The following is an 18,147-nucleotide window of genomic DNA, read 5'->3' as shown; positions in this document are numbered from 1 at the left end:
TGTAGCACAATCCAGAATTTATTGACAATCTCCTTACAGGTGAACGCTTTTCTAGTTATTAGAGTATAACAATGCATGTTTATTTCCAGGAATCTGTTAACTTAACCATTCAGTTCAAGTTAGCATTAGAATGGGGCAGGCCTCTCCCTGCAGGGATAGTTCTGTACACTTGGTGCCATGAGGGGGGGGGGTACAGGAAAATGTGTGCCCTGCTCAGAGGAAGCCCATTCTACAGAAGACGGATAGGGCTGAGCCTCGCACACCTCCGTGCTCCCCCAGTTCACCTGTCGCTAGGAGCAGTGTGGGTCTGGGGTCAGGGCTTACACTGATTCACACGCTTCAGAGGAGGAAAACGTCAGGAGAAGGGAAAAAATATGTCCAATAACATCTGAGCGTTAGTGGGACAGGCACAGGGAGTCCCTGTTTGGTGCTGAGACCATCATGTTACTGTTAAAAAAAACTTCCTATTCATGATCCAATGTATTTTCAAGCATTATGTTTTGAAAGCTTACTTTCTCAATTCCAGACTTAGAGAAAGCTGTTGTGTATTTACTCTTTCATTTATGATAGAGAGTGAAGACCTACTCAGTCTAAGTCAGAAAAAGAATAAGCTCTTGCTACAAACAACTGAGATGAAAGGGAGTGAAAGGATTGCCTTGTACTTATAAAATGCTATCATGAGATTTCATGTTAACGATGATCAGGTCATACTGTTTGGCTTCTGTGTTCCTCTTTCCCATAGAAAGGATGTCCAGCCTCGTGTTGACAGAAGATCTGGTGCAGAGCACAGTACTCTGCTAACACAGGGTTAGAAACAGTGTTTGTTACTAGCTGCCAAGACTTAGTAACAAAACTAAAAGTCATCCACATATTTGTATTTCTTTATATCTTGTTTTAATTGAATATCTTTAAAAATACAGAGAGACTAAGAATACTGCTCAGAATAAATATTAGTGGGTTTAATATTGAGGCTCTTATTATTATTTTTTAGGTAAAAAGGACTGTTGAGTAGCAAAAGCACCCCTTCTCCTTTTTCTTCACTTCACTATACTTACGGCTGTACTGAGGATATAAATTTTGATGCTGTAACCATGCACTCTTCCTCTTTCTGAGGGTTGCATATTCAAATAATGGACAAAATATCTAAGAAAAAATAGGTATCTTCTTGAGTGCAGTTTTCTGTCTCAAACATACATAATGAAAAAATATATATATAAGAAAACATATGTATAGTGGAGTATAGGTTTAAATAAATTAAAATATCAGATATTTATATACAAATATATAAATGTGTTTACATATGTAATATATATAAATATAGACATGATTATATTTCTGGATATATCTAGATTTATATAAATCTAGGGATTTCTTAAATATTTTATTTAAAAAGTCTTACTTAAGGTAACAGACGTGAGGGTCAGCAGTTAGGACTTGGGAGAGTCCATTTCTGTGGAAGTGAATTCTCTGAGAGTAGGGTTGCTGTAAGAAGGAAGAACTGTAAGTTTTTGCTACCGAGGTTTAAATATGGCAGCAGTTAATTGTGGAACGTGAAGGGCATTGTCTGAAGCAGCGCTTGACCCATAGAGAGGAAGCTGGGAAAAAGCTGGGAGGAACAGAAGCTGCACCCAGCACCGCTGAAAGGACTTCAGCTCTCCTACACACTGGTCAGGGACACACAAAATCAAGCATGAAAACAGGAAAAGTGGTTTTGAAGCTCAGGCAGTCCAAGCCACCCACGATCGCTTTGAAAAACTTCCAGCATTCACCTCAGGAAATGACCCTTCCCATTTCTTGTGCACATTCTGGCTGGCAGCCCAGAAGCAAGGGATCAAGGAAGATGATTATAAAACTCAGAATTTGCTTAAGTAAGGCCAGATGAGTTTGTGGGTTCGGTGGGTTCGGTGGAGGTGAGGGGGGTGGAGGTGATGGGGACGGGTGGGAAGGAGAGTTGTCATGATGGTGATGATTTTTGTTCTTAAGAATAGTGCTTAGAAAGTATTACACAAAATTTTTAAGAATTTGTTTTAACCAACTGAAAAAATTGTAAAATGCTTTAACTTTGTTCAATTCATGACTTGATTTGGGGTAGGCATGATGGAAATGTTAAATCTCTGGGTGTCGGGGGCTCCAGTGGCTGTCTGAGTCACAGAAAATTAACTTCGGATAAACTTTATGCACCACCCAGTCCAATGAATATACTTTGCAGTTGTGGAAATCGTCTTAGGAAGTTTAATTTCCCCAAACTTTGCCATGACTTTATAGAACAACCAAGACTAGCATCTGAGCTATTCGTCTTGGCATCTGGTGCTGCCTGTGTTCTAAAAGGCCTAAAACAATGGTGCTGTAACACTGCATTCCAGGCTGAGACATGGACTCCAAGCAGAGGGCCATGGAGATTGCTCTCTTCCTGAATTTATATGAATTTGATGACAAAGTCCCCAAGTTCCTGTGGGTCTCAAGGTGATACTTTAGGTAACAGCATTTCTTTGGATACGTTTTTTAAAAGTTTAATTGAGACCACTTTCCCCAAAGTTAAGTAGGAAATAATTTATCAATGAGTCGAACAGGTCACCGGGAATAGTGACATCTTATCAAAGGAGACATCATTTCTGCCAAACCTAATTAGCTGACCTTGAGCCCTGAGTGTCTTGGCTGAAAGTGGTAACTAGAAGCACTTTTGTGAGCTTGTCAGGACCCACTGGGGTGTTGGTTTGTGCAGATGCCTACATCTGTCAGTAAATGTGTCTTGAATCATAGCTGTGGGTTTGGCCGGGCAGCCCTAACAACCCTGGCTTTCACGTGGGGTCAGGATATAGACTCTGTGCAAACGGGAAGCACCCTCATTCTGGCCTCATTCAGTGGACTCATGAATCCCTTCCTTTCAGGAATCTGACCAAACCACCAAACTGCAGGTTTCCTTGAAGTGAGATTCCAGCCGATTCATATTAGCTTCTGGTACTTTTTACTCCGCTCTAAGAGTTTTGGTTTTAGTGCCTGTGAACTGCAAGACTGTTGTTATGGGCCGAGTAGCACAGGAAGAGGGAACTTGGGGCTGGCATAGAAAGGGATGGTGAAGGTTATATTAAAGTCAACTAAAGCCTTTCGGCAGTGATGCCTCGGGAGAGATGGTGAGCCGAGGGACAGTGGAGGAGGACAAGGAAGAGGCAGTGGAGTGGTGTGGGCGCCGAGACTGAGAGGGGAGTGAGTAGAAAGAGACAGTAATTGTAGTAACTAGAGTCCTGTTCTCTGTGCATTTCTAGCTCTCCTTGCCTGTCCAAATGGACAGTTATACACCCCCATTCCTGATGTTAGTCATGGCTGGTGGCTTCCTTGGCTACTACACCCCGAGTGGACGTGGTGTGTGCCACTTCCAGGCAGACAGGTAAAGAATACAGCTCTCTACGTTTCCTGCTTTCTGCTGTCATCTCAGAAGTGCCTGATGAGATGAAGCCCTGTCAGCTTGATCCTTGAGTGGTAGTAACGCGCAGAGTCTCCCTGCCAACTTGCACTGGGCACGTGTGAGCCAGGAAATAAACCTTTGTTAAGGCCCTGAGATTTTGCTCCCATAGCATAAGCTAATGTATCCCATCTAACACAGCAATTAGGACCCTGAAGGAGGGAGCTGGTGTAACAAAACTATCGAATAGGTGGCATTGGCCTCACTGCTGAGTAGCAGAGAAACTCATCAGGGCCTGGAAAGACCATGATCTATATTATGAAGCGGGCAGACATTTGGTAAAAGTGTTCCCTGCAGTAACCTTGAAGGCAAATCACTTACTTAATAAGTTTGTAAGAGATTGGAGAACAGAATCTCAGTGTGTTTTGGTTGCTATTGATTGTGCTTAGCAAGCTCAGATAAACACTGGCCGGTGCAAGCAGGAGTGAAAGGGAAGAGAGGGAGTCCAGAAACCTGGGGACTTGTAGGGTTGGAAGGGACAAGTGTTTTCAAGCCTAACTGGTAAAAGACAACACTGGGCAAAGGCTGATTAAAATTCATCCTCATGATAAATAGCAAATCACGCGTATGGTTGGCATCAGCTGCTAAAACATTTGGATGGATTAAAGCATCTTGGAATGAGTTCCAACTGATGAGATGATACCCAAAAAGTCCTCTCAGTGGGACAAAATGGCTCAAGGAAAAGAAACTAAATGTGTGGCTATGGCTCTGTAGTCTGATGGACCTACAGTCCCTGCAATTAAAATGAAAGAGAGACAGAGAGAGGGAGAGAGAGAGGCAGAGACAGAGAGGCAGAGAGAGAGAAGGAAAGGGAGGCGTGGGGGCGAGACAGCCAAGAAATCACAGCAGGTCTAAGAAGCCTGTCTGAAAGGGAACCGCGCGCATGGCTGTTGGTACAAGGCACAAGCAGGCCTCAAATAGTAACAAAGTTAAGTTTTCAGGAGACCCTTGAATCCTTTCCATCCAAGAATCTGACCAAGCAACCAAACCAAACTGCACGCTTTAACCTCTGGTACTTTTTACTCGACGCTGAGACTATTGGCTGTAGTGTCTGTGAGTTGCAGGACTATTGTTACCAGGGAGTAGCATAAGAAGAGGGAGCTTGCGGTTGTATTAGTAAAAGAACCACTAGCCTAAATGTTTGTTTGTTTGTTTCAAAAACCTGATTATTGAAGACCTAAAATGACTTTTGGGTAGAATTGGACAGAGAACGCTGCTCCGCCCTCATTGAAGGCAAGTTCCTCAGTACCTGTACTATTGATCTCCAAGGATGATACTGGAAAAGGAAAAAGCTACCGGGGGGTGGGAGCCAACAGCCACGGAGAACAGTGGCTGGAGATCTCCTCCCACAGAGCGTACCTGGGGCCTATGCGTGGGGCACCCTCCACCTGTGCCCACCCAAAGGTATTTCTGAATCTTTGCAGACCAGTGACTGCTACAGGTCTTACACTCTTCCATTCATTTCATCTTTGTCTTTTGGTGGGAGTTGGGCCTACAACTTAACATCTTTTTGGCTACTAGGTTTCTAGATCAAGAGGAGTTACGGCTACATCTTTTACAGGAACCCTCATGTATTGCTCAGAAATTCTAGCCATGCTTCAACATGGAGAAAATATCATAAACTAAGTGAAAGACCTAAGACCAACTAAGGAAAAATGATTGCAACACATGACAGAAAAGGGCTAAGTCACTGTAATATCAGGAACGCTGATAAATCAGTAAAGGGAAATCCAACAGAATACTAAGATGTGCAAAGGATAGGAACAGGGTGTTAGTCCGGGTCCTCCAAGAAGTAGATGCCAAGACGGGATGAAATGCACAAGAGGAGATGCGGGAGGCGCTAGGAGAGGCCGAGACAGTTCTCAGACCAAAAGGTGAGTCTGGTGCTAAGTGCAGAAGAAAAGACAGGAAGTTTGAGAAGAAGTGTCCTAAACCACCATGCAGTCTAAGGAAACTTCTGCAAGGTTGCTGGGGAGTCCTACACCCAAAGTCACCATCCGAGAAGGCCCCAGAATGGGCCAGTTGGAGTGCCCCTGCCATCCTCAGCTGCTGGCTGGGAGCCTTGGTCAGCTACAGGCCCTGTAGTTGGAGGTCTGCAAGACACATTTTTCTGGTCACCACTGTTAATTTAAAGATGTTCAACATGGGACGAGATGAGCAACCTCCCTCACAATAGATGGATTTCAAGATGACACAATGACAAGAAATTTTTTTTCATCCCTCATATGGTAAAACATTAAACTGTTTGATAATTCACTATGTTGACAGAGATGGGTTCTCCCCATCCTTCAGTTATGAGAATGGAAGCTGGTTTAACCTTCCTAGAGATAATCACCGACATCTCTCAGAGTCATAAATGTGTGTGCCTCTGCCCCAGCAAGCAGCTCTATTTTTCTAATCCGTATCAGACACAGTCACACCCGGCCAGAGTAGTACATTCCAGGATATTTATTTAAGCAATGACTGTAATAGCAAAAGATTGGAGGCAACATAAATGCCCATCAATAAGGGACCAATTATGTAAAGTATGTCTATCCATAAAGTTAAATGTATGCCTTTAAAACAATGAGGCATGTAATGATAAGGCACAGTATCCTAGATATAAGTTTAAGTTAAAAAAGAAGATGCAAAACAATGGTAAAATATGCTAACATCTGTATTTTAAAAAGGGAAGGAGTCCCATACATACGTGTCATTTGTATCTCTGGAAGATCGCATAAGAAACCAATGACAGTGGCTGCCCCTGGGGACAGTGGGGGGGATATTTGGGGACAGGCGTAGGAAGGAGACTTGACTTTTCAGTGTTTCTTTTAGCATTTTCATGCTTCATATGTTTCCGTGTTTCCTTTAGCATCTGTATGTTTAGCATATCTATATGTTTATGAGTGTGTATGAATAATAAAAAATTAACAATTAAAAGATAAATTATACAGTAAAAAAAATATTTCTTTCCCTTCCGCCACCACAGCTACTTTGCGCCAAATTCATTTCTTGCCATCCTGCTATATGGTCCTGTAGAACCGTCCTTGGCTGGCATTAGTCCACATTGTTAAATTGAAAAGGAAAAGATCTGAAATGTTATTTCAGCTACACTGGAGTCTTGTGCTAGGACAATTTTTTTGCTGTATTAGGAAGACTTGCCTTTTACCAGACTCTGCTCTGTAATGAACAGTGCTGCAATAGTCTAGGGAGTAACCAGAATATAGGGTTACAAATCAAGCTTTGGGACATGATTTTAAGCTTCCATTTATCATGTTGCAAAAGATATTTTTGAAAACAAAAACCCACTCTACATTTTTCTGTAAAGTCACACATTAGTATGAAGCAGGGGATCTATTAATGAAGAACACAATGTGACTTACTTCCACTGCTTTCAAGGAGACTCAGAATAAAAGACTTTAGTCTTTAAAAAGGGATGGCCATTTTTTGCATCCATGACTTTGAACATATATTCTAGTCTCCCATCTGCATCTTTGCAATATGGTATTCCAGAATCACAAACTATCTGTTTTTCCCCTCTCATTTTATAGATGAGGAAAAAACGGCCCAGAGAAATGAAATTTCCCCAAAGTCAAAATTTCCTCCTTAGATCATCAGAACACTTCCAGTTAGCATGACCCCATCTTTACAAATGCAGTGTCTCTGACCACTTCTGACCACACTGCCCAGAGGCTCAGGAAATCCTTAGGTGAGCTTCCTGTGTGTACTTTCTTTCCTACCACGTGCTTCGGCCTCCCCAGAAAGACTACCTGTTGGTACACATTTGCTGGTGAGCTGGTGAGCTGGAGAGCAAGGTTGGCACAAAGAAATGACACTGTTCATTCTTCTCCATTTCAAAATTTATCTTGAGCCTTCTCTTCTCACAATTACCATATGGGTATTGATTTTAATTAGTTCTGTCTATTAAGAGTCCCCTTAGGTTCAGAAGCCAGCCTTGTAATTAACTGATACACTTTCCTCTTGCTGGCAGTATTGTTAGGTGAGTTACTGCCACTCCAGGCGACAAAATGGGATCAGTGTTTCTCTACGGATCTGCCCTTCAGAGGCCAGACTCAGATGGAGTTCCCATCTCAGGTGGTTTTCCCTATCTTGCTACAGACACGAGCACAGGAGGCTCTCAGATCATATGACTATCCATTACAGCAGATACATTTGTCCCAGACCCTCCAAATGGTGTGCATACTGTTGGCCAGTATTTTGTGATGTCCAGATGGATGTTTTGAAGCTTGCCTGATACCAAAACTGGTGATGGCATGATATCAAACTGTGTTCCTTTGTATTTCCTGGTACTTTTGTTGGGTGAAATAGGGCTTGAAACAAAGTTTACGGTCAGTATTTTCTTTTGCTTTCATTTCATCCTGAATTCTGGGAAAGGTAAAGAATGCTTCTCTGGTCATTTATTGGATATATGAAATCCCGTCTCCCAGAAGATGAATGTGATGTTTAGAGTTTCAGAATAAAATTTTGGAGACTCCACTCTCTAAGTGTATATTTTGTATATTTACAGATTTTACTGACTAAATTTGTGTTTGAGTTTGTAGTTACCATGTAATAGGTGTTTGGGATAATGAGGGTAATGCTGGGCTTTGTTTGTAAATAATCAATTAATAACTGGGCAAGAGCCGTGACAACAGTGCTTTTAGATTAAATCAAAATCCCTGCCATTTCCTGGGTCCTGTTATTGAGTGCAATCCATTATTTTTAATGAAACAGCTGAAGAGTTTAATGTACCCTTTGTGATGTTCAGAAGCTCTGGGTTTACTGATGAGACCACAGAATTCTCTGCGTTTGCTTGAACAAATAGCGAAGATGGAGAGTGTCCAGGGCCATCTGTTCCTTGTGTGCCAAGTGCCCTTCCGCTATGACTGCCCTTCCCTCCTACAGTGTCCCGTCTGCCTCACAGACTCTCTCTTGGGGACTTTGAAACCTCTGCAGTCAGAGCTTATTTCCTCAGGTTGGTAGCCAGACTGTCAGTCAATGCTGAGAATTTAGTTCCCTTGTGATTTGGGGTTCTTGCCTGGGCAGTCTGGGAGAGTTTGACTTGAATGGGAGCTGAACTCACATCTTGAGGGCCAAAGCTGGAAAAACTGGGTCAGAGAACTCACGGGAGTCTTTATAAAAAAAATTTATAGAATCAGATGACTGTCTTCTCTCATTTGCTCCTGGGTCATATTTTTAAGCAACAGTCACATGACAGGCTGAAATGAAGCACTCTGTGCCTCCTGTCTTATGTTTAGCAAAAAACCACTGAACAAGAAAAACATAGGGATGCATCGAAGCATAAAACAGATTGGCAGCATTGTCATGAAATCCTAAGAATAAATGATAGATTATTGACCCATTGTTGGTATAGTTAAGCAGTTTACTCCGTCATTAGTTATTGAATGCATAGTATTTGCATAACAACATATGAGATACATAAGGTAAGTGACGGGTTTCCTGCCCTCAGGGAGAATATACCTAGGAGTGATTTAGTCTAACTAAAGAGTGCTGACTGCTGAAGCCAGGGAACTGAAGTGGGAACAGTGGCAGCGCCTGTGAGCAGCTGTCACACAAATGAGCCAGAGGAGAGGGTATTCATGTACTCAGCTCAGAAAAGACTTGGGTCACATGTAACTACGTGTAGGAACACGACTCACAGCTGGATTTTAAGGGCAATTATGCAGCTATGACAACACTAAGCAAGATCTGATTTCCCTTTAGACTCGAGCCCTGCAAAATAGGAATGCGTTCTCTATCCCCTTTCGCAGCAATGCTTAATGATGTGTCTGTGCAACAACAGAACAATCCTTTAAGGGAGAAAGTGAGTGACAGTCATTGACAAAATTTGCTGGGAATTAATTTTCTGCAGTTCCCCAGTGAGCACATGCATTTTATATTTCAAACTCATTGTTGCAGGTGAAAGAAATGTAGGATCAAATGGGGCTATGTTCAATACATGTTAAACATAATACATTATACTTCCAGGGGAAGAAATGTTCATATTTGTTCCAGGGAAGGTTATATAGAGACTGAAGTTTCTGGTAATGAAACATTAAATGTCTGAGTACTAACCCACCTTGAGATTGTTTAGTAGTGTTACATTCTTCACCCTGATTGCTTCAGGTATCTGATGTATGGTTATTTCCAGTGTTCCTCTTCTAGAAGATGGTGCTCCTGGGAAGAATAAACAGGACTTTTTTTTTTTTTTTAAAGCAGTTATTGTAAAGTTACTCACAGTTCATTCTCTGAAAAGATTGCTTTAGAGGAATAAACAGGATGCTAGATAGGGTCGAAATGCAAGTTTGGTATTACTAAATGACCCCCAAATAAGAAAGTAAGTAGATAAAAGCATACCTCTGGAAACAGACTTCAGGATTGGCTTTGAATCTTGGCTCAGACAATGACTAGCTGTGTGATCCTGGCCAAGTTACTTAACCTCTCTGTGCCTTAAAGAACCTACCTCATAAAGCTGTTGTGAGTTAAATGTCAGTGGTAACTCAAGTTGTATATCCAGTGCATGTTTAACATGTGTTGGAAATAGCCCCAAGTATGCCTGCCTTAGAGCAGGTGTTCAAAAAGTGCTTGTGGTTGTGACTGTCATTATTGCAGACCCGGGTCATTTGCTGATGTACGGACCACCAAGTGTCATGTCTATCAGTGGCTACTCAACTTTGTACCCCTGAAACATTTTTTAGTGGCCGTGGAATGATTATGGTTCCTTACATGAAGGCCTAGGCTTATTCCCAAGGCCTCTGCTTCTTCTCTCTGCTACACATTGGATAAATTTCCCTTTATTTACTTTGTATATATTTTATTCCCTATTTCCAAGAAGGATTCAAAGTGTTGATTAGAGGTCTAAGTCTTCCAGCAGCTTTGGCATTTCCTGCGGGGGTCGTCTCACAGTTATGTACAGAGACCTCATTGTTCTCTGTTACCACTTGGCTGCACAAATGTGACACAATCATGTTCTTGTTGGAGGCAAATCTGTGGGTTTGCTGAGTATGGAATTTCTATTGAAAAATCTAACATAGGGTCTAAAGGATCATCTTTGGCTCCACGTAGAGAGTAACCGAACTGATGTCAAAGTGTCCTGACACGAGAGCTACCTCCCATCCCACCAGGACTGTCAATATTTCCCTAGCACCTGCTATGTGCAAGGGAAAAAAATACTCATTTACCTTTAGAATATTTATTTCCAAATCAGAAAGCATTACATGCCAAATGTTCTCCATGTCAGGCACCAGAATAGATCCAATGGGAACTTTCTGAGTGCTATACTGGAAAACAAAACAAAACAAAATTTAAAACGGTGGATTTCTCTCAGTTTCACCTACTAAGAAAATATCCAGCTATGTCAGAGCACCCAGACTGGGCAGCCTAAGCAAAGGGAAAAAAACATGGTGCCCAGGCTGCATTCTTTCGTATGGAGACAAACAATAGGCCTGTCCTCCACCCTGTTCCCTGTGCTTTATGGTTTCTGTCAGCTTTACCCTCACTGGGAGGAAACTGGGGGTTCAGACCCTGCTCACCATTCCCCATGTCTCCACCTCAGTTCTTGGGGAATCCAGTGTTTTCAGACTCCTTCTTCTCCAACCAATCCAAACCTTATTAGGCTGTATCCTTCTCCTGTCTTCATTCTCTGATAGTCACCAGAGAAATAAGCAGTGTTACTCACACTGGCTACCTCAAGGTCACTTTAATTCCAGGATAGGCATGTATCCATGCATTTGTATGAGTCGGGAGAGGTAGGGATCAATATGCATTTAGGACAGAATGTAACTCTTATGCTGCTTCTAATAAGTCTAGGCACGTTAGCTATTAGGGGTGTGTATGGTGGTGGTTGCTGCTCTGAATAATCTAGGACAGTAGATGTTGACTGGATATATATATGTGTGTGTGTGTGTGTGTGTGTGCGCGCGTGTGCGTGCACATACACTCCATTTTTTAAATGATAAAACACAGCTTATCCATTATGTTACTGATAGGCCAATTTGATTGTTTCCAGTAAGAAGTATTTAAAGAGATGTGCAGATGAAATAAAAGTATATAAACAAGCATGGGTTAGAACAAATCATCACCAGAATATGGAAACGGGAAGGAAATGGAGAACTGTATCTTTTTTTTTAAGCTTTCTAAATTATTGCATTGTGTAGGTGTTAGTTATCTGGACAAAGGAAAATAAATGTACACCAGCGGTGTGTGGGGACATGTTCCGAATCTCAGTGCTTACCCTCTTTGGAAGCCACGAAGTCCTGGCTCCCGGGGATGTTCTGTACCATCTCTTCCTCCTGGTCAAGATGAGATTTTATCGTCATCTGAGTCTCTCAGGTTCAGCCTCTTGACCTTCAAATTCTATGAGGCCCAGTGTCAAGGATCTTCTAGCTTCCACTTCTTTGGCAAGGAATTCAAGGGAAGTGTCATCCTGTGTGATTTAAAACCAGAACTGTCCTAGGGAATCCAGGTCACAGAAAGCAGGATATGTTGGAGAGTACTGTACTGGATTACCACCAGCCACCGCAGCTGGGGTGGGGAGGAGGGGTCCTGGGCCTGTGCCTTCTCCGCGTTGGGTCCTCTCCTGGCAGTGCTTCACTCACTGTGCGCTGACTGCTCCATGTGGCATGGTCTTCTGGTGCCAGCAGCCTCTTCGCTCACTCGCTCATTTTGCTCTAATAGTCGGCTTGTGCTACGGATATTACTTTGTACAGGTGCATTACCTCTTGTTGTTTAGAGCTAACAGCTACTCATTTTGTTGCAAACCATGTTTAGTCTTGTGATTAAACAGAGAGGGACAGAATGCAAACAGGAAGCAACAAAAATGTACGTGAGCAGGATTGAGGGAGAAATAAAGGGAAGAGTGCTGGACTAGGAATCCCAAGGTGTGGGTTTGAGTTCTGCTGTCCAGGTTCCCATCTGCTGAGGCTGGTCCAGGGATATCTGACGCTCTGTTCACTGCTTGGTTCATTCTGTGAAATCCCCATGTCTTTGCTCTATTCTCTTGTCAGGCCATGTGATTTCTGTCTTCTTTTGATTCCTTATAATTTTTCCAAGCCAGGGGGCAGGTTCAAATCCGCCTACCTACCTACCTTCCTTCCTTCCTTCTTTTTGTTCTCATTATTCTTTCTCAGGGCTCCCAAACAGGGGATGAGGAAGTAAATCAGCATTTATTGAGGGTCTTCTGTTTGCCAGGAATTTGACTTATATTATGTCACTGGATCCTCGAAACAATGCTGAGCAATGGGACTGATTATTTTCATATTTTTATTGTTTTACTTTAAGAAGGAGGAAACTGAACATCAGAGGTGAGAAATACCTGGGCCAAAATCACATGGTTAATATTGGCAAACCTACATCTGTCTACGTCTAAAAGTCTGTGATTTTCTCTTTGCAGAGCACCGCCCCCTGGAGAGTGAACCGTTGCTCTGAAGAGTGGACCATGTTCCAGCTCCGAGGAGTAGGCTCTTGGTGCCTCACACAGGGCTTTCTGCCTTCACTATTCCTAACTCCACATTAAGGCACAGTCCCAACTTTCTTTTCAGCTTCTCCAGAGTAAGTGTGGGCTCACTTCATCTCTAGAGATTAGGATTCTTAAACTTTTACAGTTCATGGAGGTAGAAAATCTGATGAAAGTTTTCCTCGTGAATTTAAACACACACCCACACTTCACACTTTTGCATAATAATTACAGGGGATTCAGAGGCCCCCCTGAGGCCTAACTCTGGATCCTTGTTAAAAGTTATTCAATCAGGAAGATTACTTTTCATAGGTCAGAGCCTGGGAAGATGTCCAATTTTCCCTATCCTGGGTGGGCAAATTCATGTTCTCAGCACCCTGTGAGGGCACAGAGTCCATGCCTTATCGCAGGTGAAGTTTTTCCTAGATAAATGTTTGCAGATGTGTGCCTGGCTTCCTTGGACTGGGTGCTCAGTGGGGCGATTAACTAGAGATGATCAGTATGGCCGAGGTCTGTACCTGCCTCACTCTCTCCACCTGAAATACTGGCATGATTCCTATTTTCTCTGCTTCTCAAACTGAAGGTAAAAGGGGATAAGGTGTGAGAGCCCTTTGAAAGAGAAGCTACATGCCCGAGTGTCTCTGAGGAAAATCCTCTGGGCTTGGCCAGTTGGTACATAGCCTGACATTCCAAGTCTTCCTCTGGAATCATCTTGCTTCCAAACAGCTGTATCTGACATTCCTCAGACTTTCAGAAGGAAGGGAAAGTTTGGTCTTCCACCCGAGGCATAGCTGGAGACCAGCCGCCTGCTGGTGGACTGCCCAGCTGCTCAGGCCCTTCATTCTAAATGCACTCTGAGGCTTAAACTGGACAGACCCTTCTAGTCCACATTTTTCTCTGAGAGGTACACCCAGTGCTGCTGGCAAATTTATAGCTGGCTGGTTTGGTTAAGTAGAAAGAAAGTCTGATGCTTGACGATTATGTAAGTCATTGAGCACTGTAAAGTGAGCGCCGATCAAGTTTCACAATCAACCCAGGGAAACATGACACCTGTCCTTAAGGTGCCTGACATGGTCATTTTGTGTTATGGACTTGAGGTTTGGGATGTGTCATGGTAGTTTCCATGCTGTTCATTTACGTGCAGACACAGTGGTACTCAAGCCGTAATGTGGTCTTATTAGAGGCATGATGCTGGTGTCTTCAACAGAGTGAGCAATTCTGGTTCATTTTCTAGTTGTGATGCAAAAAATTCCTGCAACTTTAAAGCTGTCTTTGCTGCCTTTTGGAGCCCTTTTTAGGACTAATCATTTGACTTTGCACTAATGAGATTATACCCAGCAGGGGCAGATATTTTCCTTTTTAATTTTCATTCCTGTTATTTAATTGGCATTACACACACATAATGAGACCAGAAAAAAAATACCCTGTAGCAATCTGTTCAATACAAATAACTCAGGCAGATGCAACCAGATGTATCCATGGTGACCTCCTGACTCTCTCACTACCCACACATTAGGAGAGATGGCCTGGAACACTTAACTCTCTGTTTGCCGAATGTGTCAGAGATGTGCTTTCTCCCTTCTCCCACAAGAAAGAGCATTTACCCAAATCCATGTGTCTCTCATCTTGAGAGTTGTCTGCTCAGCATCCGAGTAGGTGATGTAGCCTGGGGTTCTGAGTAGATGCTGGTCCCTGGTGTTAGTGCTGGCTGATTGTCCCGTAGCCCCAAAGTTGTAGACAAATTCATTCTCCATCTGCCCCAGGGCTCTTCTTACAATAATCTTTACTGAAGAGAAATACCGAACTACACGAATGGCCATCAGAATTGGTAACAAACATAAAAACTTCCTTCTTGTGTATGACGTTTCTATATTAAAGCCAGCCTTCTGTTCTGAGAAAAGATATCATCTTTTAGGGTCATTAGGAGTTTCAGGAGATCCTCTCTGATGAGTCACAGTGGTTTTAATCTTTCAGCAGCTTTCCCTGGGATCCCAGGATCCACTGTATGTGACAGAGTGCTGTCATACAGTGATGACCACGGGGCTCACTTCAATACGTAAATACGTCCTTTCTTCCAAACAGGTCAAGTATCCATCATTTAAAATTCCACATCCCATGGAACACATTGGGTGATTCTACAACATATCCTGTAACTTTCCTTTGTTTATACAGCATGCAGAACGTGGAAGTTTCCACGCCTGAAATATTCAGGACATTATCATGAATATTGTTCATTTTGCCACTGAAAGAAAAGTGCAAAGGAAATGTCACTCTACCTCATTTACGCTGTGTCCTCTCTTGTGCTTTTGTTTCACCCCCAAAGCTGGTTCTTTCCCAGTGTTTCCTATCACAGTGCAATGCACCAGCGTCCTGTTAATACAGAAACCTAGGAGAGCTCTTTGAAACTCTCTTCTTGCCAAGGCGTTTACTTGTTTTCATCTCCACTGCTGCCATCATGACTAAACGACCATCTGTAATACAGATCAGGAGAGTAACCGCCCAATCGTCCTTCCTTTGCAGTTCTTGCCCTTTGTCCCCTCCTTCCAGCAACTGGATTGCTGTTGTGGGAACACCCGTACAAGTCAGTTCATTTCATTCTTATATTTACAAGCTTTCAGTTGCACTTTAGCAAAACAAAACAAAACAAAACAAAAAAACTAAGCCAAACCAAAACCAAAATCAAAATTCATTAAATCCTTACCATGGCCTGCAGGAGTCTGTGTGATCTGGGATCTGGGATCTGGGACCTGGTCATCACCTGTGAAGATGCCAGCGTCTCTCCTGTTTGGATTACGGGAACAGCCACCTCTTTATTTGGCTTCTTCTCACTCTTAGATGAAAACAATGTGATTAGCATCCCTCCCTGGCTTTTTGCTGTGTGTCCTTTGGCTCTCCAGCCACATCTTGCTCTACGTTTCCCTGTGTTCCCTCTGCTCCAGCCACAGTCTATTTTCGGTACTGGGTCCTGCCCCCAGAATTCTGTATCTGCTTCTAACTTGATCTGGAACATCCTTTCTCCCCTTAACTAACTCCCTCTTTATCTTTATTATTTTATTTGTATTCATTTATTTGGGGGGGAGTAATTAGGTTTATTTCTTTATTTTAATGGAGGTACTGGGGATTGAACCCAGGACCTCGTGCATGCTAAGCACACACTCTACCATTGAGCTGTACCCTTCCTCCCTCCCTCTTTATCTTGACAGCAGTTTATAAAGAGTGTTTCTGCACAGCAGTCTTCCTGGCTCTCGAGGTCACATCATGTGCTTTGTTACACGGGCTTTTACGAATGTGGCCCCCTCCTACTTACCGCTTACTGTAAACATCCATCTGTAAAGTGACCTTAGCTGTCTCTTTCCTCCGTGAGAAGATCTAGAATGTTTTGTCGGGGCAGGTTGGGGCGCCTCGTGAAGACGGTGGCGCGTGGCGTGTGGCTCTCGCGCTCGTCTGCCCGAGTCTCAGCTTAGAGCACTAGCCGGAGGCGCGCTGGTCTGGAGCCCCACCCCCTTCTCCAACCCCCTCCCCCTCCCCCACCCCTCCCCCCACCCCCCCGCCGCCGTATACCCGACATGCCCCGCCCCCCGCAGAGGAGGCCAGCGCTGCGGAGCAGGTTCCCGGATCAGGGCGCAGGCGGACTCAGGCTCCTGCGAGGCCCGCAAGCAGCACCAGTGAATGCCCCAGCCTTGTTAGCACCGCAGCAGAGGAAAGCCCTGGTGGGGATGCCGTGGGTGAGCAGGGTCAGCAGGAAGACCTTGAGGAGAAGTTCGTTGAAGGAGTATGTGGCCTGCCTCACAGACAAGCGTGCCGAGATTCGGCGGAGTGCTCTGGGGAGCCTGCGCCTGGCCCCTGGAGGCCCACCTCCTCCCCGCTGTTGCTGGAGCGCCGCCTCACACTGGCCCATGCCTTGGAAAAATGCCTCAAGAAAGGGAAGGGCGAGGAACAGGCCCTGGCCGCTGCCATACTAGGCCTGCTATGTGTGCAGCTGGGCCCTGGGCCCAAGGGCGAGGAGCTGTCCCACAGCCTGCAGCCCCCGCTGGTCTCTGTGCTCCGTGACAGCACGGCTGGTCCTGCTGCCTGGCTCCACTGCGCTTCCGCTCTTGGCGTGGGCTGCTACGACGGGGCTGCCGCTGGTGTACAGGACTTGGTCTCTTGCCTCACCTGCTTGGAAGGTGTTTTCAGCCGGTTCTGTGGTGTGGGTGGCTCCACAGACTGCTCTGTGCCGCCCTGCAGGCCTGGGCAGTGCGCCTTACCATCCGCCCCAGCAGTGCACATGAGCCACGTCCTGAGCAGGCGGCTGCTGCGGCTGCCCCGGCTCTTGTCCAGTCAAAGTGTGAATCTGTGGATCGCTGCCAGCGAGACCATTGCACTGCCCTTGGAGCTCGCCGGGGGCCTAGAGGTCTTTATTTACCCCAAGGTGCTCTACGTGGACAGCTGGGCCCGGCGCAGGATCTAGGGATCTACACCGCCTTCAAGGACGTGCCGGGTTCCGGCCTGCACCATCACCTACAAAACGACGAGCTACTCCGTGATATCTTTGGCCTGGGTCCTGTGCTGGTGCTGGATGCCACTGCCCTGAAGGCCTGCAAGATTCCACCTTTTAAGAAGCACCGGTACAACTGCTCCTGCTTTAAAAGCCCAGACCGAGGCACGCAGCCGTGTGCAGGACAAGCGGGCTGACATCCTGTGAGGTGGGACCAGCTCAGGAGGAGACTGTCCACATCCTTGCCCATATTTTTTTTTTTTAACATTTTTTATTGATTTATAATTATTTTACAATGTTGTGTCAAATTCCAGTGTTCAGCACAATTTTTCAGTCATACATGGACATATACACACTCATTGTCACATTTTTTTCTCTGTGAGTTAGCATAACATTTTGTGTATATTTCCCTGTGCTATACAGTGTAGTCTATTCTACAATTTTGAAATCCCAGTCTATCCCTTTCCACCCTCCACACCCCTGGTAACCACAAGTCTGTATTCTCTGTCTGTGAGTCAATTTCTGTCCTGTATTTACGCTTTGTTTTTGTTTGTTTGTTTGTTTTTGTTTTTGTTTTTTAGATTCCACATATGAGCAATCTCATATGTTATTTTTCTTTCTCTTTCTGGCTTACTTCACTTAGAATGACATTCTCCAGGAGCATCCATGTTGCTGCAAATGGCATTATGTTGTCGGTTTTTATGACTGAGTAGTATTCCATTGTATAAATATACCACCTCTTCTTTATCCAGTCACCTGTTGATGGACATTTAGGCT

The 18,147-nt window shown here is 44.2% G+C and overlaps 1 pseudogene; it reads left to right on the top strand.

Annotated features, from left to right (window-relative positions):
- The first annotated feature begins 8,269 nt into the window (after positions 1 to 8,269).
- On the top strand, positions 8,270 to 17,680 carry LOC102508569 (annotated as a pseudogene).
- Positions 17,681 to 18,147: the final 467 nt, after the last annotated feature.

Source organism: Camelus ferus, chromosome 3, assembly GCF_009834535.1.
Source record: "Camelus ferus isolate YT-003-E chromosome 3, BCGSAC_Cfer_1.0, whole genome shotgun sequence".
Classification (NCBI taxonomy): domain Eukaryota; kingdom Metazoa; phylum Chordata; class Mammalia; order Artiodactyla; family Camelidae; genus Camelus; species Camelus ferus.
The sequence above is the reverse complement of the archived record's forward strand: the minus strand, read 5'-3'. Positions and strand labels throughout refer to the sequence as shown.